Consider the following 25,709-nt stretch of genomic DNA (forward strand, 5'->3'; position numbering starts at 1 on the left):
AAAATCTTTTTGAAGTTTCCATACGCTTTTTCTTAATAAAATGTAACAAAAATATAATTGGGCCTTACTCACTTCATCCTCACACTTCAGCCTCTCTTTTTTCTCTTTTCTTTTTCCTCTTTTCTCTCTTTTTTCATTCGCCTTCAATTACATTGGTCCTTCAAATGACCCTTTTACCCTTGAAGAAATGCAATATGTAGCACATAAGATGCATCAGGATGATCTTTTATTTTTGGGGTATACCTGTCCTAGACGGACCCAACCCCTGTGTTAAGTCCCTAAAGTCAAATGCACATAATGAAAACAAACGTGCCTACTAGGGATCCGGCAGGAGGCTGAGTTATTCTAGGTTCAAAACCTGGGTTTATTGTTCTAGACCTGGCTTACCCGAGCGGACAGCTCGAGCCGGGGGGGGGGGCAGCGTACCGGGAATACAGAAGCTTCACCGGCTTTGCAACTTGTCCGAACCTCGTTCTAAATTTGGAATATGACACAGAAAAGAATTCACACGAAGTGCACACTTCTTCATGATTTAGAAGACTTAGAGAGAAGAGGGATTTCACAACAGTTTATATACAGTTCACGGAATATTAAAGCGGTAAAAGCAATCAATTAGCACATTAGGCCCAAATCATGTAACAAAATCAGACAATGAATAAAGCCAACTATAACAATTATTCTAAGCTCGAATTATTGAGCCCTGAACCAGAGATTTTGGGTTCTGTCCCCAGCAGAGTCGCCAGAGCTGTCACACCTCCCTTTTTTACTACACCCCAGAAAAGGGGCATATAAAGGAGTTTTTCCAATTAAAGGACAACCGAAACGGGATTTATTTTAAAAAATTCAGAGTCACCACTTGGGAGATTTATGGTGTCCCAGGTCACCGGTTGAATCCCGAATCGAGGAAAATATGACTCTGTTTAACAGTCCGCGAACCAGAAATTCGAGTAAGGAATTCTGTTAACCCGGGAGAAGGTGTTAGGCATTTTCGAGTTCCGTGGTTCTAGAACGGTCGCTCAACTGTTACAATTTGGCTTAATTATCTGATTTTAAAACACTTTTAGACCTATGTGCATTTTAGCTTTTGAAAACCGCTTTTACTTATTTAAAGAATTAATTCAAGGTTATTTAAAACATATTGTAAGCCACGCCACATGAAATGCATCCGTGGTTCACAACACGCTCTATTTAACCTTGTTGGAAATTAGAACCGGGTCACATGAAATGCACCCCCGGATTTTAATAGCCATGATAATTATATAACTAACGCGCCTAAGGTAAACTACGAAGTTCATTTTTTCATTTTTTTATCTAAATTATAACACTCGTGAAAGCCATGGAAAATTCGCTAAACGGCGCGCTTCGATTCATAAAGAGTTAAAATAATTAAGTGAACAAAATTTCACCCCTCTAATCCAACTAAAATTTCAGCCCATTTAGTACTCAAATCAGCATATCCATTACAGCCCATTAACATGTGAATCAATCGGACCAAATACTTGGGGAATTAAAATTGATAAAATCGTTGAACAAGTATAAACACCTATTAAGTCAAACAACAATCAAAACAGAAGGAACCAAAATGCCAAATAACCATCCAATGAAACGAAACGGAGGGAAGGAAACTTATGACTAAACTTCAATACCATACAAAGTCAATTGGAAATAGCAACTAATATCACGTATATATATCTTGCTCAATTACATGCGCCCTTTTTTTGATTTCAGTGGTTTTGAGCTTCAATTTAAACAAATATTTTAGCAACTTAATCCATGCCAGACATCATTTTATAAACAACAACGAGAAAGTATGATTATGAAACCAAAGAGAAATTTCAGGCAAAACACATGAAACTTTAAAGTCATGTAATTGAGATGAATCAAAACGGACCTTTCACTGTAGCCAAACGAAAGTGCAATGGCAAGCTCCGATGGAAATTTGTACGAAAATCGAACCGTGACCGGCCCTCGATGAAATGACCTCGAGACTTCAACGACTGGCTCTGAGCAGATCTCACAAGCGAGTTCCGAAATGGACTCAAACCAACGAAACTCCAGCAGCGAAACGAGGCTATGCAGCTTCAAAATCAATCTCCGAAACTGAAGGTTTTTTTTTGTAAAATTGCTTCGAGTCTCAACACCAGAAAATCCAATTGTCGAACAAATTTTATTGATGATCAAAGTCAACACATACAAAAACAGAGAAGGATCCAACAGACCTAAAAAAACTGAATCTATGAGTTAGAGCTTCGACATCGAAACCTCGCCAGAAACTTCACCGAAAATGTGACAACATTCAACGACGGACCTTGCATCGGCACCTCGAATTCGCAAATGGACAGCTCGGACGAACCTATGTTGAGACTACTGTTTCATTGATTTTTCGAATGCCACTCGTCATCTGCCTTTCACTCCTGCTGTCCTCCCGTTGCAGCTATATGCGTGTGTGTGCTTGTTTTCCGGCAGTTTTGCTGAAGGGAGGTCGTCGATGGAACGGTGGATGTTGGTGACTGGTTTTGATTGGTCGTTGGGATGAGGGTCCTCGTCTGTGTGTTCCGGCGAGTCACCGCTGGCAGGGAGACAGGGAGCGAAGGGTTGTTTTGGGGTGGGGTTTTGCTGGTCGAAGAAGAAAACGTTAGGGGGGCTGAGACGATGACCTCAAAGGGGGGGGGATCTCATGGGTGTCAAGGTTGCGCAGCCTTTTTCTTTAGCTTTTTGTCCGTTCTTTTTGTTACTTTTTCTCGTTCTTTTCGTTTTCAGCCTTTCTCTTCGTTAATCCCCCTGTTCATTCTCTTCGTTCCTTCTTCGTTCCTTTTGTTCTTTCCGTTCTCGTTTTCGTTCAATTTTTCAGCGTTTTGTTTCATTCTTTTCTTATCGATCAGGCGCAGTTTTTTGTTCTGCTTTTTTGTTCATTCCCCGTTCTTTTTGTTCCTTTTTATTTTTATAGTCTAGGTTTTGGGTAAGGTTTTAGGTTAAGGGGTATGGGCCTAGGAATTATGGGCTTGACAATTGTGGGTTATGTCCAAAATTAGACCTAAAGATGGGTTGCTCGAGCCCAAGCTCTTTTCTTTCGTTGCGAACGAGATTAAAAATACAGGCCCATTTATTAATTAATCCTACCATTCAAATAATTATTAAAATAAAACTAACCATTAAAATAAATCTATTTTTGGTATTTTCAAATATCATATTAAAATAAAAATACGATACTATTTTTGCATATATTTTTTAAAGATTTTTTAGATTAAAAATGACTACAAAACATTAATGAACCTATTTTTGTGATTTTTTGTTTTATTGTAATAAAATAAAGTAAAAGAGTCAAAATTACTTAAAATATCTATATTATGCCTAAATTAAATATTTACGCGCTAAAATATGAAAAATCTTAGGGAGGGTCAAAAATCACATGTCTACACTACTGGCTGCGGGTCGTCTCGATAAATGCAGCTCACCTAGGTCTCCGTATCAACCATGCCGCTATGCCACTAAGCCACTAGCCACATACGAACCTGTGCAACAAAAATGCACAGTAAGTGTAGTATGAGTACAAAAACAACGTGTACCCAATGAGTATCCCGTCTAATCTCGAAGAAGTAGAGACGAGAGGTCAACTTCGACACTTACTAATGGTCCAATGATAATATAGTAAAAGTGTGAGGAATAAACGGATTTCATAACGCAAAATTTAACTCATAAAGCTGGAAAGTAGGTAAACAACTTCTCAATAATAAAGGATTTCCAAAGATTAACTTTTCATTATCTTTATCAATTTATCTCTGGCCAGGAAGGACAATTATCAATATTTGAAATTTCCAGGTAAGTAATACAAGCATGCACATATCATGCCGAGGTCATAAGTCCCGATCCAACATAAATGTAAAATGTGCACTGCCGAGGGTCGAACGGCACGAACCATAGATGCATCTATTACCCCGCTCGCGAATCATACATGTGACGCGGTCAAATTTAAATAATCAATCACCCTGCTCACGAATCATACATGCGACCTAGGTACACATAGAAATACATGCTCAAACAACCAATTAAGAATTTATCGGGGAACGTGTATCCAAATAAAAGTTAATTATCTTTTAGAGATTTAAGAAAATGAAGTTTAATCCTTTTATAAATTCATTTACCGATTCGATAGGATTTAAGTAATTCAAATTCCAACAAGATTACAGATATTCCAAGTATAGAATACTTTTAGGTCCTAGACTACCCGGACTTACATATAATAGTAGCTACGCACGGACTCTCATCACCTCGTGCGTAGGTAGCCTCCCCCAAATAGAAGCACATAACCAATTATTTTACCTATAGGGACAATTCCCTCTTACAAGATTAGAAAGGAGACTCACCTCGCTCCGAAGTCCAATAACCAGATTCCAAGCCCTTTCCGACGACTCAAACCGATGCTCCAACACTCCAAAACTAGCCAAATAACGGGCAAACCAATGAAAATACACCCTAATACTCATAACAATTCAATTTATATAAAATCCCAACTCCGCCCAAAAAGTTGACAAAATCTCCCTTGAGCCCACGTGCCCGGATTTCGAATTTTTTCGAAGATAAATTTTACCCACAACCTCACGAACTCAAATATATAATTGGCTCTCAATTTCATGTCCAAAATCATGGCCAAAATCCAAGAATACAAATTTCCTAGGTTTTCTTCAAAATCCCAAAATTTCTACTAATTTACATGATTTTCCATGTTAAAATTTTGATATAATCAAAGTAATTAACTTGCAATAGGTGGGAATCACTTAACTTGACATGGATGATGAAAATGGAGCTCCAAAATCGCTCCTAGGTCAGCTCCCATGGAGGAAATGAGATAAAATGAGCCAAACCCATTTCTTTACACTTATACACTGCCCAGACGACTCTTCTTCGCGTTCACGAGACCCCTATAGCGTTTGCAAAGAAGGAAATTCCCAAAACTATTTTCCAACCTCTTTTCAGAAAACCTCTAGTATAATGGGCATAACCTTTTGTACAAAACACAAATTGACAAATGGTTTAACTTTTTCAAAACTAGACACCAGGATCTACAACTTTCATGTTTTGGTCATCTCCCAATTCTTTATAGATTTTGAGATATAAGCCTCCAAAATCAGCCCTATGCAACACAAATTTCTTCTTCATCTTCCCGGATAGCCTAGAGTGTATCATCCATACCTTTTTTTACACAAATCCAAATTCTAAATGGTTTACTTTCTTGAATACTAGACATAAAGATCTACATCTTTCATTTTTGGAACATATCCAAATTCCTTATAGATTGTGAGATATGAGACTCCAAAGTCAGACCTGCGTGATAGAGATTTCTTCTTCGCGAACACGAGGACATCTTCGCGAACATGAAGAACAAAATCCCTGAAGCCCAATCCTTCTTCGCGAACGCGAGAGTATCCTCGCGAACGCGAAGAACAACACCAGACACCAACAATAGCTATAGCAAAACAACCCGAAATGATCCGAAACCACCCCGAAACGCACTCGAGGCCCCCGGGACCCCATCCAATCATACCAACCAGTCCCATAACATAACATGGACCTTCTCGAGGCCTCAAATCACATCAAACAATATCGAAATCATGAATCGTACTCCAATTCAAGCTTAATAAACTTTAAAATTTCAAACTTCTACATTTGATGTCGAAACCTATCAAATCACATCCGATTGACCTCAAATTTTGCACACAAGCCACATTCGATATTACGGACCTACTCAAACTTTTGGAATCGGAATCCGACCCCAATATCAAAAAATCAACTCTCGATAAAACTTCCCAAAAAAACCTTCAAATTTCTATCTTTACCCAAATGACTCCAAAAGGACCTACGGGCCTCCGAATTCACTTCCGATCGCGCTCCCAATACCAGAATCACCATATGGAGCTATTCCCAGACTCGGAATCCCAAAAAGACATTGATAACACTGAATGCACTTCAACCCAAACTTATGAGATTCTTCCAAAATGCTAACTTCCACAATAGGCGCTGAAACGTTCCTAGGTCTTCCAAAACCCAGTCTGAACATATGCCCAAGTCCGAAATCATCATACAAACCTATTGGAACCTTCGAATCCCGATTCCGAGGTCGTTTACTAAAAAATCCAACCTTAGTCAATTCTTTTAACTTAAAGCTTTCGAAATGAGAATTCTCTTTCCAAATCAACTATGAACTTCCCGGAATTCAATTCCGACCGTGCGCACAAGTCGTAATACTTGAAGTGAAGCTGCTCATGGCCTCAAACTGCTGAACGATGCGCTAGAGCTCAAAACGACCGGTCAGATCGTTACATTCTCTCCCACTTAAACATATGTGCATCCTCGAACGTGCTAAGAACTGCGATGGAGTTGCCCGAAATCATTGTTTAACACCTCGAGCACCTACCCGTGCTACCGCAACTCAGATGGGTGCCCTAGCTTGGTCAATCTGAAGATATCCTTTTTTACTTAAGCAAATAAACCTTAGAGCCCAATTCCAACATCCGGAATTCTCTGCCAAGCCTACTCCAGCATACACTCACCGTACCGATAACTACACGCAGCACCAAAACATGACTGCATACCTTAGCTGAATTCACACCTTGAACCACTTTACTCATAGGACCATAATAACATTCTCTGATCAAATTATTCAAAATTCCACGAATTTGATGCTCCCATTGCACCTCATGACATACATATGTCTTGCTCTAACTCTTACAATACCGCCGCGACGGAAGAGATGTGTAGAAATTCATAACCAACTGCTGAATCAACAAAACATTGGGTCTATACTCCTGACAAGAACCATCACCTCATTCTGAACCAAATAAAGGTCTTAGCCCCTTAATATACTTCTTATAATCAGATTGCATTAATCCTAAATTCAATGATCTCGTCTCACCCAGTGCGAACTAATCAAGAAATAAACCACCTAGATGTGACCAAAAGTCTCATATTATGCCACAATGAGCCAATGGTCTACTGATGATAGGCTATAATTACATATTTTAGTCGCTTATTACACTCAAATTTACTGCACTTTAATTGAGTTTGAGCTTTAATCGCAAGTGTCTTGCACTAATAGTGTGTTTTATGCCTTGTAGGAGTGATTCCGAGCTATGTAGATGTTATGGAATAAATTCAAGTGATTTTGAGATTTGACATCTGAGTAAAAGCCCAAGGAATTAAGCCGAGATCGTATTCGGGGATAAACAGATGATAGAGCAACAAAACAAAGAATCGAGTAGGCATATTGCACACTGTCTAGTAAAATGAACATAACCTTTTACTCAGAGATCCATTTGAGCTCCACAATATATGGTTGGAAATCTAACTCAAAGGTTTACAACTTTCATGTTTTACGTTTTTCCAAATTCCAAACGGACAAGGGTGAAATACCACGTCCACGGCCGCGGCCATCCAGGCCTGAAAACTTGTCCTTTTTCGCGTAGGAGAAGGTATAATAGTTTGGTCCCGACCCTACTTGGTATATATACATGGAAAAATGGTATTTTGAGGGGAGGAGACTAATTTTGTCACAGATTTGACCTAAGGAGGCAGAGACACAATAGGAGCAAGGCGAAGAATTCTTCTACGAGTTTTTCCTTCCTCTTCTTATTTTTTCATTGTTGGTTATGACTTTTAGTATTGTAGTTTTACATACTATTATGAATAGCTAATTTGTTATCTAGGGTTTTGATAGAACCTTTTGTAGGATAAATTCTTGTTATGTTTTTATATAATTGAGCCGTTGGATTTCTTTACTTGTTCAACTATGTGTTTGTTGTTGTTGATTCAATGGCCATCAATTGACTGTGCCTATTTAGCATGTAGTGCTTGAGAGAGAGAGAGAGAGAGAGAGAGAGAGAGAGAGTATATATTTAGGTAGTTGTTGAACAACGTCACTCCTAACGTATGTGAGAAACCAATACATTGGGTTTAAAGGCAGGTTTAGAAATAACAAAGCCTTGACGCTGTCATAATGAGCGGTTAGATAAAGCCAACTAGCGTAGTTGGAGAGAATATGTCTAGTAAATTATTGTAGTGCTCGAGAGAGAATTACGACATCTAAAGTGCTCACGATCAGTAGATAATACATTGGCAAAAATGTAGGGAACATAGCTAGAAGGATTCCGACAATTGGGGAAATTATAACTCTAGACCTCCTTAATTTAGTCTCCAACCTTTTGTCACGTTAGTTGATAATTTTACCATTTTCTAATATTTGCTAGTTAATTAGTTAGAAATATAAATATCAATCTTTATAATTTAGAAAATTGTTCAAACTTGTCTTTTTAGTGATATTAAACAAATATAGCTAAGTCTTAGTTCTATGTGGGATTCGACTCCGGACTTTTATACTGTATTATATTTGCAGCGACCGCTTATCCTTTTTAGGACTAGAGTTGGGCATGACAAAATTTTGGCGCCATTGCCGGGGAACTAACAGTGTAGTTGTAGCTGTAGCTATTGCTAGGGTTCAAGTTTGAACTTTTATTTTGTTTTGTATTTTTTTTTGTATTTTTTATAACTGTTGATTTGAGAAACATGACATATTGGAATTATGGGAATTTAGGCATAGATAATTCTACTATTGATCTCCATACATATTGTGAAGGAAACCACCCGTAGCAAAATTTTCAAAATGTTCCAAAGAGCGAGTTATATGCACAACTCAATCTTATTTGTGGAATGTGTGTGGTGGTAAAATGGTCACTTTTATGTTGTTCTTATATTTCTTATCTTCCGCCAACCCTTTACTACGATGGTTTTACCTCTTTTTGTGAAGTTAACAGGAATAAAGAACCGGGGATGCAGACCTAAAGGAGATCAATAATATGTTAAAGTGTCTTCTGAAATAAAATAATGAAAAACAATTGCAGATAGAAAGGCAAGAGGCAACTCTTCGCAAGTTGGAGGCTCAATTGAGTTAAGTGGTTGGAGCTTTTAATGCTCAACAAGCAATATTGAGAATAGTAGCCAAGAAGAGCGTGAATTTGAGGTATTAACTAGGGAGGTCATAGTAGAACATCAACAACCTAGCCAAATACAATTTGAGGATGTGAATGTTGAAGAAGTGAGACTAGAGTCAACCAAGGACATTGAGAATACAAATTTTGTTGACTCTAGTATCATTGATGTTGAGGATGCTGAAAGTCCTGAAGTTCATGTGTGTGAGCGCATTGGTCCTCACTCCAAACATTTTTCTACATTGTGCTTCGATGACGATATGGAAATAGAGTCATGCGAGCTGATTGAGAAGTCAAGGAATGAGGAAAAAGGTACCTACATTCTGGAATTTTTCTTGCTAGAAAGACAGGATTACATACCTCATCTAAAAGTCAAGAAGTGTAGAATAGTACAATGCTGCTTGGGCCAATTAGATTTGTTCCTCCACCCCTGGAGCATAGCTAAAAACTTGATGCCAAATTGGTGGTTCAATTCATAAGCTCGAGGTGGAGGCAAAAAGTGATTCGCGTCATGACGCAACATTAAATCAAGCACTTGTTGGGAGGCAACCCAGCTTTATTGCTTTCTTTTATTTTTTTTAATTGTATTATTTTTGTAGTGTCAAGTTTTTATTTTCTAGGAGCATGGAAAACAAAGGTATTGGAAGGATGCAACAACAAACGAAATGGTTGGAACTAAGTGTGAGGTACCCGCATGAAAGACCAAGCTTGGGAGAAGTCTGAGTACCCCATGAGCTGTTAGGGCTTTGGCCTTTTTCCTACAAGGGAGTCTATTTTACCCTTATATTAGTTATGGTGTGCATTGGGGACAATGCACAATTTTAAGTGTGGGGTGAGCAGATTGTCTGGGTGACTTTCTATGCTATTTTAGTTGTGTTAGTTTAATTGAATATTTTTTTAAATAGAAAAGATTGGACTTTTCCCGACAATGGATCTATTAGACAATTTTCTCGAGGGATTTAAGTCTAAAGAAAAAATAAAATAAAAAGAAATTTTTTTGTTAGGTAGTGTAGCAATTCGCCCTTGGTTTTTCTTTGTGCCGCGATTCTTTTCCAAGGGTTTTATTTGAACCGAGTGTAGTTAGTTTTTTTAGGAATAGGAGCCATTATGTTGTATTTGAATTGAAGCAATATCTCTTGACTTTGTTATGCCTTGAGAATAGTGAGTACTTTGGTTGTGATGCTTAGGCTCAGTTTTTGACTCTTGTATAAGTACCTTAAATTTGCTTAACTGCTTTGACTATAATGTCTTGATGAGTGCAATCCTGAGTAAGTTATGTCCCATGTGTGTGTAAGGATTTGTTATATTCTGTGCATTGCATTTGATGCCTAGAACTTGCCCTGTGTGTTTGCAAAGTGAAATAGTAGTTTTGTTCAGTTTTGGGAGTGATATAGGCGTTTCTTTGTTGAGCTAGCTATGTATATTTTACCCACCTAATTGTTATGTATCGTAGTTAACCCCTTTGAGCCTGTAATCTTGTTTCTTTGGCAACCACATTACAAGCCTTACCCATTTGTTTGAATTAATCATCTATTTGAACCTTTTAACCTCTCATGAGCACTTGAATTGTTTATGAACTTTGTAAAGGTTAAAGTATGAGGTGGTTGGTTTGGCTTTTGAGTGGAACTAATTAAATAAGGAGAAAGGTATACTGTTTTGAAAAAGTAAGAGACACTTGAATTGAGAAAAAAAATAGTTGGATTGTTGGGAAAAAAAATTCCTTGATAAGTGGTGACTCTTGATGTAAGTGTGCTTAAAGAAGAATGGGGTAATATACATTGATGTGAAGGCGGAGTTTGGTTTGACATAAGTATGAGATTTAAATATTAAAGTATATGTATTAAAGTGCTTAGGGAGGTGTAGTCACTCTTATATATAAATATATCCTACCCGTCCCGTAGCCTACATTACAACCAAATAAAGTCCTAATTGATCCTAGATTGAATGAGCTCAATTAGTGGAGTAGTACACTATCGGCAAGCTTATAGTGCATCTTTTGTGGCATATGAATGTTATTTCTAAGAGTGAGTGAATTCTTTCTATCTTGAGTTGCTAAGTGTTCTTAAATTTTATTGTGTGGAACTACTCTCTTTTGTTGTGTGAGGGCACTAGATTCATAAAGGAAAGGTAATGTCAGTGACCTCTATGTTAGAGTAAGTGGGTGAGTTGTGAATAATGCATGGTACTTATAAGTCAAATCTTGAGGTGAAGATGTTACGCTTTTGTGTTTTGTCTATTTTAAATACTCTTGGTGTGATGAGTTGGGAGAATTGTTTAAAAAGATCGTGTCTATAAAAAAGTGTAGTTTGATTGCTCGAGTACGAGCAATGGTTTAACTGTGAGGTGTTGATGATAGGCTATAATTACGTATTTTAGTCGCTTATTACACTCAAATTTACTGAACTTTAATTGAGTTTGAGCTTTAATCGCAAGTGTCTTGCACTAATTGTGTGTTTTATGCCTTGTAGGAGTGATTCCGAGCTATGTAGATGTTATGGAATGAATTCAAGTGATTTGTAGCTTTGAAGTCTGAGTAAAAGCCCAAGGAATTAAGCCGGGATCATATTCGGGGATCAACGGATGATAGAGCAACAAAACGAAGAATCGAGTAGGCATATTGTGCACTGTCTAGTAAAATACACATAACCTTTTGCTCAGAGCTCCATTTGAGCTCCAAAATATATGGTTGGAAATCTAAGTCAAATTTCTACAACGTTTATGTTTTACATTTTTCCAAATTCCAAATGGAATAGGGCGAAAAACCACATCCGTGACGCACCCCGACCGCGGCCGCGACCATCTAGGCCTGAAAACTTGTCCTTTTTCGCGTAAGAGAAGGTATAATAGTTTGGTCCCGACCCTACTTGGTACATATACATGGGAAAATGATATTTTGAGGGGAGGAGACCAATTTTGACACAGATTCGACCTAAGGAGGCACAGACACAATAGGAGCAAGGCGAAGAATTCTTCTACGAGTTTTTCCTTCCTCTTCCTATTTTTTCATTATTGGTTATGACTTTTAGTATTGTAGTTTTACATACTATTATGAATAGCTAATTTGTTATCTAGGGTTTTGATAGAACCTTTTGTAGGATAAATTCTTGTTATGTTTTTATATAATTGAGTCGTTGGATTTCTCTACTTGTTCAACTATGTGTTTGTTGTTGTTGATTGAATGGCCATCAATTGACTGTGCCTATTTAGCATGTAGTGCTTGAGAGAGAGAGAGAGAGAGTATATATTTAGGTAGTTGTTGAACAACGTCACTCCTAACGTATGTGAGAAATCAATACATTGGGTTTAAAGGCAGGTTTAGAAATAACAAAGCCTTGACGTTGTCATAATGAGCGGTTAGATACAGCCAACTAGCGTAGTTGGAGAGAATATGTCTAGTAAATTATTGTAGTGCTCGAGAGAGAATTACGACATCTAAAGTGCTCACGATCAGTAGATAATACATTGGCAAAAATGTAAGGAACATAGCTAGAAGGATTCCGACAATTGGGGAAATTATAACTCTAGACCTCCTTAATTTAGTCTCCAACCCTTTGTCTCGTTAGTTGATAATTTTACCGTTTTCTAATATTTGCTAGTTAATTAGTTAGAAATATAAATCTCAATCTTCATAATTTAGAAAATTGTTCAAACTTGTCTTTTTAGTGATATTAAACAGATATAGCTAAGTCTTAGTTCTATGTTGGATTCGACTCCGGACTTTTAGGCCGGATTATATTTGCAGCGACCGCTTATCCTTTTTAGGACTAGAGATGGGCATGATCAGCTACCAACTCGAATGTGATACAAAAGGAAAACGAACTATGAAAAGGAAATCCAATTACCCCGCTCGCGAATCATACATGCGATGCGGACACACAACTAATATGAGTTTTCCTCAGAAAGATAGGAAACAAAACACATAAAAACAGATATAGGAATCTGTACTCAACATCACACTATTGCGGCGCGCAATTCGATCCAAACAACATACCCATGTCGGCGTGCCACCCGATCCACCCATAAAATTCACATAAGAAGATACACACCGAGCCAGATTGCTCATTACAACAAAATACCGAATGTCGGTCACAAGCATGCTAAGTGCATAATACTATCCCTGGGGAGACATATAGCGCTATAAGCTACAAACTCAAGCACAACTGAGGTGCAATATACAATCTAAATCTCAAGAGCCATTCTGCTCATATAACATCATCTCTACGCGGAACCTCAACACATAAGAAATTCACCAAGCCATCTCACAACTCACACGACGCAATATATCATTACATGAAATAGATGACGATGAAATAACATCCCCACTACTCTTCCATAAGGAGCGCATTGCTGAAATGAACACATCTGGCCTGATATAGAGCCTATATTCACATTTAAATCCATCCACAGACCTCAAGCTGATACTGATCGCACTGAACTAAGGTAATAACCTTTTAAAGGTCCATAATAACTCCCCTTTTCTCTTAACACACAAGAACAACCATCATAACCGGAGTAATCCTCCACAGTCTACAACCCAATACACCAAGTACCCTCCAAGCAGCAATTCTCAATTTAACGACATCACCACAATCTTTATACTTGGTTTAACTCTTCAATCAATCAAGAGACTACATACCAAACTTATATAACCTTCCCGTGGGGCACGCTCCCACAACCTTCCGTAACAGATAAAAGGTCTGTGCATCCAAACCTCCGGCCACACAAACGCTGAAAAGCGATCAAGAATCCTTAACCAGGGTGCAAAGCCTTTTTCACACAACACCGATCTCAGGTGACGCTGAAGACAATACCAACTTACTTTAAACATCGAAACTCCTTTCCTGCTCATTTGAGCTTGTGACATCCTTGTCAACACTAAACTGCAACCTTGACCCTCACGTCAAATTCCATACCACTCACTGCACCCAGCATGCCAATATACCATAGAACATGATTTTTATCATAACTCCGGAACCACTAATAGATTAACACTACATCATATAAAAACTTTTCACTTAACTCATTTCAGGAGAACCATCGCAACACGCAGGTGAATTTTCATAACCGTAGAATATGCAATCTTCAAGTAGTGGTCTAAGCCACCATAGTCCTTCCAGGATCTGCCTACACATAACCGGTCATAACACTAGAATACTTCTGAATAAAATCAATTACGGTGGCCGACGAGCCTCACAGGTGCCATCACAAATCACATGCATAACTTGATCACGCTGAAGGAACTGATCTCTACCACCAATATGGCCAATTCAACTATGGCTGACCAATCTATGTTCGTCCAATTTACCCTTGATTGCCTTTGAAATAATAATAACACCATTCAACACATAGCACACTCCATCCGCACTCATCCCGAGTGACCCTGAATACGAGACCATGCTGTCTCAAATCCCACAATCTGTTTCATACCTCCCTTTTACGCATATTCGCATCCTCAACTAGTATGCCCATTTTGATAATCCCTCTACGAATCCGCAGTCTTTTCTTATTTTCCTCCCAAATGATACCCTGCAAGTCAAAAATATCATAGAACACTCCGAGCCTCTTATCATAATCTTTTACAAAAGCTTGATTCTTAACCATACTTATAGACTCGAAATCATGAGCCACCACACTTTAACTTTTGAATTCACTAGGACCGTGGTTGAGAGCCACCCACTCTGACTTGGTCCCAAATATAATCAATTCCATGAATCTTCTAGCACATGAATACCCTCTCGACGGAGCACCCAACCGAATCACATTCCTTGAAAACTGCATCTATACAAGGCATAAATCTTGAATTCTTCCCCAAGTCTGAACATGAGTCAATAAGGCCAACTATAACACACCTTAATAATTCCTTTGCTCAAATTACCTCTTATGTTCTTTTCCCTTAGCTGAGATAACCCATCAATATCCCAATAACCAGAAATCTCACAAATAGATGAACATGTAATCCAACCGTAGGCGGTGGGACTCTCCTACATAGCTAGGGGCGACTATTACACAACTCTGAAACCTACTAAGATTATTTACCTCTTATTGACATGACTTTGCGCAATCAGACCACCAGATTCCTTGAAATCCTTCCGTTAGCATTTCATGAGCACTCCGAATCTCTATCGACATTCACATACTCGACCTCTTACCAGATGGCCAGTAAAAATCCTTCGCAGAAGCTTCACCAACCACACGACCGCTAATCTGCTCACAAGGGATAACCTACCTATGGAAATCATTTACCGACATCTTCCAACGTCGCTGCACGGGGTACAGTCACTATGACATCTATAACCCCTTCTGAGCCCGTGCTCCTTCACCAGCTGCACAAGTCCATTCACTCCTCGTGGATATCAACCAAATGTGCGAAAATATCTTCCAATTCAAAGTTATGTTGTATCCTTCTTCATATCAAGCAGCTCCTCTCTGTCATATCAAATCTCCTGTCGTATACTGGCCAATATTTCAAATTAAGCTCATAGGTCCAATCACCGTCCACTAAATTCCCCATATCACTCCAAACTTTCCTTAAGGTACGTAGTCATCCTACCACAAAACCCATATGCAACTCTACCACTCTCCCACTTTGGCAAAACTCACTCCTTTAAACAACTACTCGACCTTCGCTTCTTACACCCAGTCTTCTAGAAATTTAACCGCCACCTGAGACTTCCCACAAGTCCTCCCTCATCCTTTGCTGCCCGGTTGATGCCTTGATCCAATCTCTATCTCTGTAACATTGGAACCAACAGATCGTTACTAACCCTAAATCTTTCCGAAGATCATCTTTCTCGAGCCGTCAACATTAGAAACATTGATTCAATCCTGAACCACTGCACCCCACGATCTCTGACAGCTGCTCCTCAAATACCATTTCACAATATCCTGCCCCAAAAGTGAATTGCAGAAGACCATAACATCGGCGAACTTAACACATTAAATCGAGGACGATGACCCCATATCGCAGATGAAAATTCCACCACGCTCGAAGATACCAAGTCTCGTTACTTCCTCCACCCAAATCTGGACATTCATAGGTCAATTGCTTTTCCTCCACCAAAAATAAGATATTGAATATCGAAACCACGCACTGTGTAAACCTCCTTCCAAGTCATTCACTGCCTCGACACATGGGCATGTGTCCTACCATCATGTCACTACTGTGCGATAATCATTCAAGAGCATTCAAGCAACCTGTGCATAGCCTCAAAGCTCTCAAAAGTACAACTACTGATCTGAAAGGACAATATAACCTTCTGCATGGTGACGACAATAGCCCAATTAACTATGCTGGGAGAAATATCCCACACCACATCTATAGTACCCTTAAAATTCTTCAATTCTCGATTTATAATAAGAGCTTCGTGTCGCATAAGATTGAATAGGAAGGAAATAAAGGCATAAGCCTCAAAGAAATCAAACCGCACGATGAGGAATCAAGAAGGGAAGTGCTCCTAACAGCCCTGTAGCCTCTCGAAGATAAGTACAGACGTCTCTGTACCAATCCGCAAGACTCTACTAGACTCGCTCATGACTCATGAGACCTAAGGGAACCTAGTGCTCTGATACCATGTTATCACGACCCAAATTCCACTAAGGGTCGTGATGGCGCCGGACACCGCTGTCAGGCAAGCCAACCAAAATACTTAATTAAATTCTCGTTTTAATAATTTTGAAAACTATAATATTCCTTCAATTTTTACCAGTAAAAGATAATCGTTTCAAATCAAATATGAATGTTAAGAAGTTAATACAAGATACTCCATAATCATCCCAGAACCCGGTGTCACAAGTGCATGAGCATTTACTAGGGAAAGAAATAAAATACAGTAACTATCCGGAATACAAAGTGGACAGAAATGAAAAACACAATATAATACTCTGAAGGGGACTCTACTGGCTGTGGGTCGTCTCGATAAATGCAACTCACCTAGGTCTCCGCATCAACCATGCCGCTATGCCACTAGCCACATATGAACTTGTGCAACAAAAATGCACAGCAAGTATAGTATGAGTAGAAAAACAACGTGTACCCAATGAGTATCCCGTCTAATATCGAAGAAGTAGAGACGAGAGGTCGACTTCGACACTTACTAATGGTCCAATGATAATATAGTAAAAGTGTGAGGAATTCATGGATTTCATAACGCAAAATTTAAATCAAAAAGCCAGAAAGCAGGTAAACAACTTCTCAATAATAAAGGATTTCCAAAGATTTACTTTTCATTATCTTTATCAATTTATCTCTGGCCAGGAAGGGCAATTATCAACATTTAAAATTTTCAGGTAAGCAATACAGGCATACGCATATCATGCCGAGGTCATACGTCCCGATCTAACATAAACGTAAAATGTGCACTGCCGAGGGTCGAACGACACGAACCATAGATGCATCTTTTACCCCGCTCGCAAATCATACATGCGACGCGGTCAAATTTAAATAATCAATCACACTTCTAGCGAATAATACATGCGACACAGGAACACATAGAAATACATGCTCAAATAGCCAATTAAGAATTTATCGGGGAACGTTTATCCAAATAAAAGCCAATTCTATTTTAGCGATTTAAGAAAATGATGTTTAATCCTTTTAAAAGTTAATTTGCCGATTCGATAGGATTTAAGCAATTCAACTTCCGACAAGATTACATATATTCCAAGTATAGCATACTTTTAGGTCCTAGACTACCTGGACTTATATATAATAGTAGCTATGCACAGACTCTCATCACCTCGTGTGTAGGTAGCCCCCCACAAATAGAAGCACATAACCAATTATTTTACCTTGGGGACAATTCCCTCTTACAAGGTTAGAAAGGAGACCCACCTCGCTCCGAAGTCCAATATCCAGATTCCAAGACCTTTCCGACGACTCAAACCGATGCTCCAATGCTCCAAAACTAGCCAAATAATGGGCAAACCAATGAAAATACACCCTAATACTCATAACCATTCAATTTATATAAAATCCCAACTCCGCTCGAAAAGTTGACAAAATCTCCCTTGAGCCCACGTGCCCGGATTCCGAATTTTTTCGAAGATAAATTTTACCCACAACCTCACGAACTCAAATATATAACTGACTCTCAATTTCATGTCCAAAACCGTGGCCAAAATCCAAGAATACAAGTTTCTTAGGTTTTCTTCAAAATCCCAAAAATTCTACTAAGTTACATGATTTTCCATGTTAAAATCTAGATATAATCCAAGTTATTAATTTGCAATAGGTGGGAATCACTTACCTTGACATGGATGATGAAAATAGAGCTCCAAAATTGCTCCTAGGTCGGCTCCCATGGAGGAAATGAGATGAAATAAGCCAACCCCATTTTTTTACACTTATACACTGCCCATACAACTCTTTTTCGCGTTCGCGAGACCCTCATAGCGTTTGCAAAGAACAAAATTCCCAAAAACTATTTTCCAAACTCTTCTCAGATAGCCTATAATATAATGGGCATAACATTTTGTACATAACTCCAAATGACAAATAGTTTAATATTTTGCAATTTAGACACCAAGATATACAACTTTCATGTTTTGGTCATCTCCCAATTCTTTATAGATTTCAAGATATAAGCCTCCAAAATCAGCCCTATGCAACACAAATTTCTTCTTCATCTTCCCAGACAGCCTAGAGTATATCAGCCATAACTTTTTGTACACAAATCTAAATTCTAAATGGTTTACTTTTTCACAAATTAGACATAAAGGGATACAACTTTCATTTTTGGATCATATCCAAATTTCTTATAGATTGTGAGATATGAGCCTCCGAAGTCAGACCTGCATGACAGAGATTTTCTTCTTCGCGAACGCGAGGACATCTTCGCGAATGCAAAGAACAAAATCCCTGAAGCCCAATCCTTCTTCGCGAACGCAAGAGTATCCTCGCGAACGCGAAAATCAACACCAGACACCAGCAACAGATATAGCAAAACAACCCGAAATGATCCAAAACCACCTCGAAACGCACTCGAGGCCCCCGAGACCCCATCCAATCACACCAACCAGTCCCATAACATAACAAGGACCTGCTCGAGGCCTCAAATCACATCAAACAATATCGAAATCATGAATCACACTCCAATTCAAGATTAATAAACTTTAAAATTTCAAACTTCTACATTTGATGTCGAAACCTATCAAATCACATCCGATTGACCTCAAATTTTACACACAAGTCACATTCGATATTACGGACCTACTCCAACTTCTGGAATCAGAATCTGACACCAATATCAAAAAATCAACTCTCGGTCAAACTTCCTGAAAACCTTTAAATTAGATAGCCAAGTGACTCCAAAGGACCTACGGACCTCCGAATTCACTTCTTATCATGTTCCCAATACCAGAATCACCATACGGAGTTATTCCCAGACTTAGAATCCCAAACAGACATTGATAACACTGAAATGTACTTCAACCCAAAACTTATGAGATTCTTCCAAAATGCTAACTTCCACAATAGGCGCCGAAACGTTCCCGGGTTTTCCAAAACCCAGTCCGGACATGCACCCAATTCTAAAATCATCATACGAATGCGCTAAAACCTTCAAATCCCAATTCCGAGGTCGTTTACTCAAAAATCCAACCTTAGTCAATTCTTTCAACTTAAAGCTTCCGAAATAAGAATTCTCTTTCCAAATAAACTCTGAACTTCCCAGAATTCAATTCCAACCATACGAACAAGTCATAATACCTAAAGTGAAGCTGCTCATGGTATCAAACTGCTGAACGATGCGCTATAGCTCAAAATGACTGGTCGGGTCGTTATACGACCGGTCATTTTGAGCTTTAGCGCGTTCTTTGGAAGTTTGATGCTATGAGCAGCTTCACTTTAGGCATTATGACTTGTACGCATGGTCGGAATTGAATTTCGGGAATTTTAGAGTTGATTTGGAAAGAAAATTCTCAATTTGGAAGCTTTAAGGTGAAATAATTGACTAAGGTTGGATTTTTGAGTAAACGACCTCGGAATCAAGATTCGAAGGTTCCAGCAGGTTCATATGATGATTTCAGACTTGTGTTTATGTCTGGACTGGGTTTTGGAAGACCCGGAAACGCTTCGGGCCTATTGTGGAAGTTGGCATTTTTGGAAGAATCTCACAAGTTTGGGTTGAAGTGTATTTCGGTGTTATCAATGTTTCCGAGTCTGAGAATAGCTCCGAATGGTAATTCTAGTAGTGGGAGCGCGATCGGAAGTGAATTCGGAGGTCCGTGGATCATTTTGGAGTTATTTGGCTAAAAATAAAAATTTGAAGGTTTTAAGGAGTTTGACAGGAAGTGGACTTTTGATATCGGGGTCGGATTCCGATTCTGAAAGTTAGAGTAGGTCCTTAATATCGAATATGACTTGTGTGCAAAATTCGAGGTCAATCGGACGTGATTTGATAGGTTTCGACATCGAATATAGAAGTTTGAAATTCTAAAGTTCATTAAGCTTGGATTGGAGGTTGATTCATGATTTTAGCAATGTTTGGTGTGATTTGAGACCCCGAGCAAGTCCATAATGTGCTATGGGAGTGGTTGGTATGATTGGACGGGGTCTCGGGTTGATTCTGAATGGTTAACGGATCGAATTAGAATTTGGAAGAATAGCTGAAGTAGTTGATATCTGGTATAACCGCACATGCGAAGATTTGGCCGCAGGTACAGAGCCGCAGAAACGGACAAAGGGACGCAGGTGCGGAGCCGTAGAAGCAGACAAAGGGACGCAAATGCGGTGGTGAAGGGTGAAGGCTGGGACCGCAAATGTGGTCAGGTCACCGCAGAAGCAGGACTGCACCTGCGGAAGAAGGAGCGCAGAAGTGAAAATGGGCTGGGAGCCTCGGATCACAGAAACGGCAATTGGTCCGCACCTGGGGGACCGCAAAAGCGGTCAAGAGACCGCATGTGCGAAAGGACTAGAGGCAGTGAGCTCTCTTTAAAAATCGAGTTTTGGTTCATTACCACCCATTTTCACTTAGGGTTGGATGATTTTGGAGCTTTCGGAAGAGAGATTTTCTTCATCTATGTCAAGGTAAGTTGTTCCCACTCATTAGACTTTAAATACATGGTTTTGTTTCGGATTTGATCATGAAAATTGGTAAAAACTTGGGGTTTAGGGGAAAACTTAGAAAATGGATATTTTGGATTTTGACCACGATTTTGGGTATGAAATTGAGAGTAAAGCATATATTTGAGTTCGTGAGTTCATGGGTAAACTTTATCTTCGGGAAATTTCAGAATCCGAGCAAGTGGGCCAGAGGGCAATTTTATCAACTTTTCGATCTGGGTTAGGAATTGTTATAAATTGGATTGTAATGAGTAACTGAATATATATTAATGTATTTGCATCATTATTGGCTAGTTTTGGAGCATTGTGCATCGATTCGAGTCTTCGGAAGAGCGTGGAATGCCAGTTATGGATCTTCAGAGCGAGGTGAGTCTCCTTTCTAACCTTGTAAGAGGGAATTGTCCCCATAGGTGAGTTAATTGGTTATGTGCTCCTATTTGTGGGGGCTACGTACGCATGAGGTGACGAGGGTCCGTGCGTAGCTACTATTATGCAATTGTCCGAGTAGTCTAGGACCCAAAAGCATGTTGTACTTGGAAATATTTGTGATCCTATTGGCATTTTGAATTGCTTAAATTCTATTGAATTGGTAAATAAATTTCTAAAAGGATTAAACTTCATTTTTTTCTTAAATCATTAAAAAGGAGAATTTGGATTTTCCTTGGATAGTTGTTCACTAATGATGTCTTGAATAACTGTTTAAATATGTGATTCTATGTGTACATGCATCGCATGTATGATTTGCGAGCAGGGTGTTTGTTTATTTTATATTGACCGCTTTGCATGGATGATTCGCGACGAGGGTAATAGATGCATCTATGGTTCGTGCCGTTCGACCCTCGGCAATGCACATTTTACATTTCTGTTGGATTAGGCCGTACGAACTCAGCAGGGTTTGCGCATGCTGGTATTGCTTGCCTTGAAGTTTATTGATATTGATATTTTCCCTCCTAGCCTTGAGATAATTGAAAATTAATATATTATTAAACCGGAAACTTTTAATAAAAAAGGATCTTTTACTTGTTCGGGACTTATTTAAATTTCTGCCGTTCTTAATAAAGCCATGATTATTCGCATTAATAATATATTACCATTGGGCCACTAGTAAATGTCGAAGTCGACCTCTCGTCTCTACTTCTTCGAGATTAGATGGGATACTCATTGGGTACACATTATTTTTGTACTCAAACTACACTTGATGTGAATTTTTGTTGCACAAGTTTATGTGTAGCTAGTGGCATAGGGGCATGGTTGATACGGAGACTCAGGTGAGTTGCATTTATCGAGACGACCGTAGCCAGCAGAGTCTCCTTCGGAGTGTTGTACTGTATTTTCATTTTTGTTCACTCGTATTTCGGATAGTTACTGTATTTTATTTCATTCCTAGTAAATACTCATGCTCTTGTGACACCGGGTTCTGGGATGATTATGGGGTATCTTGTATTAACTTCTTAACATTTATATTTGATTTGAAACGATTATCTTTTATTGGTAAAATTGAAGGAAAATTATAGTTTTCAAAATTATTAAAACGAGAATTTACTTAAGTATCTTGGTTGGCTTGCCTCACAGCGGTGTCTGGCACCATCACGACCCTTAGTGGATTTTGGGTCGTGACAACATGGTATCAGAGCACTAGGTTCCCTTAGGTATCATGAGTCATGAGCGAGTCTAGTAGAGTCTTGCGGATCGGTACGGAGACATCTGTACTTATCTTCGAGAGGCTACAAGGCTGTTAGGAACACTTCCCTTCTTGATTCGTCATCGTTCGGTTTGATTACTTTGCGGCTTATGCCTTTGTTTCTTTCCTACTCAATATTATGCGACGTAAAACACTTATCATACATCGGGAATTGATAAATGTAATAGTACTACAGATGTGGTGCGAGATGTTCCTCCCTACGTATTTGATCGGGCTATTGTCGTCGCCTTGCAGAAGGTTGTTCTATCGTTTCAGCTCAGTTTCCGTATTACCTAAGGTTTTGAGATTTGGCATTTTTTGTTATGACGATTCATGCGTTGTTATCGCATAATATTAGCATAATGATAGAGTGTTTGTCTATGCATTAAAGCAGTGAATGACTTGGAAGGATGTTTACTCAAGGCAAGATTCAGAGATTCAGAATTTTATTTCCTGGCGGAAGAGAAGCAATCGGGCTATAAATGTTCAAGTTTGGTTTGATGGAGTAATGAGACTTGGTATTTTTGAGCATGGTGGAATTTTCATCTGTGATGTAGTATCGTCGTCCTCGATTGAATATGTTGAGTTTGTCGGTGTTATGGTTTTCTTCAATTCGCCTTTGGGGCAGGATATTGTGAAATAATAATGGAGAGATGATTGTCAGAGATTTCAATGTACGGTGGTTCATGATTGAATCTGTGTTTCTAATGTTGACAGCTCGGAAAGGATTTTCTTCGAAAAAGTTTAAGGTTAGTAGCGATTTGAGGGTTCAAGTGCTGAGAAGATAGATTTTTATTTAAGGCAACAACTGAGCGGCAAAGGATGAGGAAAGACATGTGGGGAGCGCCAGACGGTGGTTACAATTTCTAGAAGTCCAAGTATAAGAAGCAAAGGTCAAGTAGTCGATCAAAGGAGTGAGTTCCGCCGAAGTGGGAGAGTGGACGAGTTGCATATGGGCTTTGTGGTAGGATGACCACACACCTAGAGGAGAGTTTGGAATGTTTTGGGAACTTTAGAGATTGGTGATTAGGGCCTACAGATTTAATTTGAAGCATGGGCTATTATGCGGCAGGAGATTTGAGATAACGGAAAAGAGTTGCTTGAAATGAAGAAAGATACAACATAACTTTGAATTGGAAGGATGTTGTCGCACATCTAATTGATGTCCACGAGGGGTGAATGGACTTGTGCAGCTAGAGAGTGATCCCGGACTTAGGATGGGTTATGGATGTCGTAGTGAGATTACCCCGTGCAGCAGCATTGGAAGATGTCGGGAAGAGATTTCCATTGGTGGGTTATTCCCTGTGAGTATGTTAGCGGTCGCGTGGTTGGCGAGGCTTCTACGAAGAATTTTATTGGTTGTACAGCAAAGAGATCGATTTTGTGAATGTGGTTGATGATTCAGAGTATAAAAGGGGTTTTATAGGAAGATTGCGAGAATTTTGGCGGTTGATTGTGAAAGGTTATGTCAATAAGAGATAAAGAATCCTGGTGAATTCCAGAGTTGTGTAATAGTGGCTTCGAGCTAAGTGGGAGAGTCCCACCGCCTATGATTGGATTGCATGGTTAACTACTTGCGAGGCTTCTGGTTATTAGCATATTGATGTGTTATTTTAGCTACAGGAAAAGAACATAAGTGGTAATTTGAGCAAAGAAATTGTTAAAGGTGCGCTATGGTTGGCCTTATTGGCTCATATTCAGACTTGAGGAAGGATTCAGGGTTTATGCCTTGTATGAATGCGAGTTTCAAGAAAAGTGATTCTGCTGGGTGCTTTATCGAGAAGGTATTCAGGTACTATAAGATTCATGAAGTTGATTATATTCGGGGCCAAGTCATAGTGGGTGGCTCTCAACAACGGTCCTAGTGGATTCAAAGGGGTAAAGTGTGGTGCCTAATAATTTCGAGCCTATAGGTACGGTTAAGAATCAAGCTTTTGTAGCAGCTTTTGAGAAGAGGCACAGAATGTTCTATGATGTTTTGACTTGTAGTATAGCATTTGGGAGGTACAAAATGGTTCGTGGGATTTGAGACAGCATGGTCTTGTGATTCAAGGTCACTCGGGATGAGTGCGGATTAAGTTCGCTATGTGTTGAATGGAACTATCCCTTAGTGTGATTAAGTTATGCAAGTGATTTGTGACGGTACGGGTGAGGCCTGTCGGCCGCTGTAATTGATGATATTCAAAAGTGTTCTATTGTTATGCCCTGTTATGTGTAGGCGGATCCCGAAAGGGCTATGGTGGCTTAGACCACTACTTATAGATTTGCATATCCTATGATTATGAGAATTCACCTGTGTGTTTCTAGGGTCCTCCTGAAGTAAGTTAAGTGAAAAGTTTTTATAAGATGAAGTGTTAATCTATTAGTGGTTATGGAGTTATGACGAAAATTGTGTCCTATCGTATATTGCCATGTTGGGTACAGTGAGTGTCATGGAATTTGAAGTGAGGATTAAGGTTGCAGTTTGGTGTTGACAAGGACGTCACGAGCTCAGATGAGCAGGAAAGGAGTTTCGATGTTTAAGGTAAGTTGGTATTGTCTTCAGCGTCACCTGAGATCGGTGTTTGTGAAAAAGGCTTTGCATCCTGGTTAAGGATTCTTGATCGTTTTTCAGTGTTAGTGTGGCCGGTGGTATGGATGTACAACCTGTTATCGGTTATGGAAGGTTGTGGGAGCATTCCCCACTAGAAGGTTGTATTAGTGTGGCATGTAGCCACTTGATTGATTGAAGAGTTGAATCCAGTATGAAGATTGTAGTGATGTCGTTAAATTGAGAATTGATGTCTGAGGGAACACGGTTTATTGGGTTGCGGACTAGGAAGGATTACTCCAATTATGATGGTTGTTCTTGTGTGTTATGAGAAAAAAGGGGTGATTATGGACCTTTGAAAGGTTATTAGCCTGGTTCACTGCGATCAAAATCAGCTTGAGGTCTGTGGATGGATTTAAATGTGAATGGGCTCTATATCAGGCCAGATGTGTTCATTTC

Source organism: Nicotiana sylvestris, chromosome 2 (assembly GCF_000393655.2).
Source record: "Nicotiana sylvestris chromosome 2, ASM39365v2, whole genome shotgun sequence".
In the NCBI taxonomy this organism is placed as follows: Eukaryota; Viridiplantae; Streptophyta; class Magnoliopsida; order Solanales; family Solanaceae; genus Nicotiana; species Nicotiana sylvestris.